At 32.3% G+C, this 1,240-nt stretch overlaps 1 protein-coding gene across 1 annotated transcript in view; it reads left to right on the forward strand.

Moving 5' to 3' along the window:
- Positions 1 to 1,240, forward strand: part of Zbtb41 (zinc finger and BTB domain containing 41) — a 28,821-nt gene that overhangs the window by 6,330 nt on the left and 21,251 nt on the right. The window lies entirely within an intron of this gene.

Raw genomic sequence — 1,240 nt, forward strand, 5'->3', positions numbered from 1 at the left:
ACACACACACACACACACACACACACACACACACACACACACACACACACACACACGTACGCACGCGCTCACACATACACACATACTCATGGATGTATGCATGCATGTATATAGGTATGTATGCATGCACACACAAGTGCTTTGAGCTATTTAAGTTTAATTTTTTTCTATTAATCTTTTTAAGACTACTGATCTAAGAAGGTGAGGTTTAATTTTTAAAAATTAACTGTCTATTCTATGATTTTAATATTCAGTGTATATCTCAAATTTTATTCCTAGTAGAAAAAAGTCTTGATTACAAATGTAATAAAAACGCTACTAAATACTAGTATAAGATCTTTATAACTGTAATATGTTTATAGAAAGTAAGCAACTGGTCCAAAATTTTTCTTATACCATATATTTTTAGGTTCCATTTGGAACCAAAACTGAAATTCGTGCATTAGAGAGTTGATATGTTGTTTCCAGTTCCGAGACTCTGTACTAAAGATGCTGATGGTAATAATGACAAACATTTATTAGTGTTTACTAGGTACTCGAATGTTTTAAGTATCATTTATGTATTAATTCATTTATTATATACAAACCCATAACGTTTTACTAACTCAGGTCCTGAGAGGCTAAATTTTTAGCTTAATTAGGACACAGCTAACTGAGGAGGTGGTAGATAACAGTCTTTGTTTACTGGACAAATGTATGTAAAAAGAGGATACAGACTGTTTTGCAGAATATTTTATGCATATTTTGTTGTTCTGGTGAGGAAGAGTTGAAACAGAGTTGTTTGTCCCAAGTCATACATTCTACAATTTAAGGAGACAGGATTTGTGTCTTGGTACAAAGATCCAACGTGGCCTGTATTTACCTGTGATTTTTTTTTTTTGCCTCAGAAACATAGACATTTATATTTTACATAATGATATAAAGAACTTTATGCTAAATAAGAATGGAAATAAATTAAACGAATTGTATGCATCGATTTACTTTCTTTTTCACTGTACTTTTCCTGTTTTCTTTTGTTGTTGTCTGTGTTACAGCTTCTTGGGTATTTCTATTAGGATACCTGTATTGTCCATTCTGAGTAGATGAAGATCTTAGGCACGTGTTCCACATGTATGACTGGTTGCCTTTTATGCCTGTTCATCTTTTCTTGCTTGCTCAGATTTTACCTGCATGTGCTGGATTTAGCATTTCATTCACACAGCCATACTTTATTTTCTTGTATCTTTTTTTTTTTTTTTTT

Source organism: Microtus ochrogaster, chromosome 6 (assembly GCF_000317375.1).
Source record: "Microtus ochrogaster isolate Prairie Vole_2 chromosome 6, MicOch1.0, whole genome shotgun sequence".
In the NCBI taxonomy this organism is placed as follows: domain Eukaryota; kingdom Metazoa; phylum Chordata; class Mammalia; order Rodentia; family Cricetidae; genus Microtus; species Microtus ochrogaster.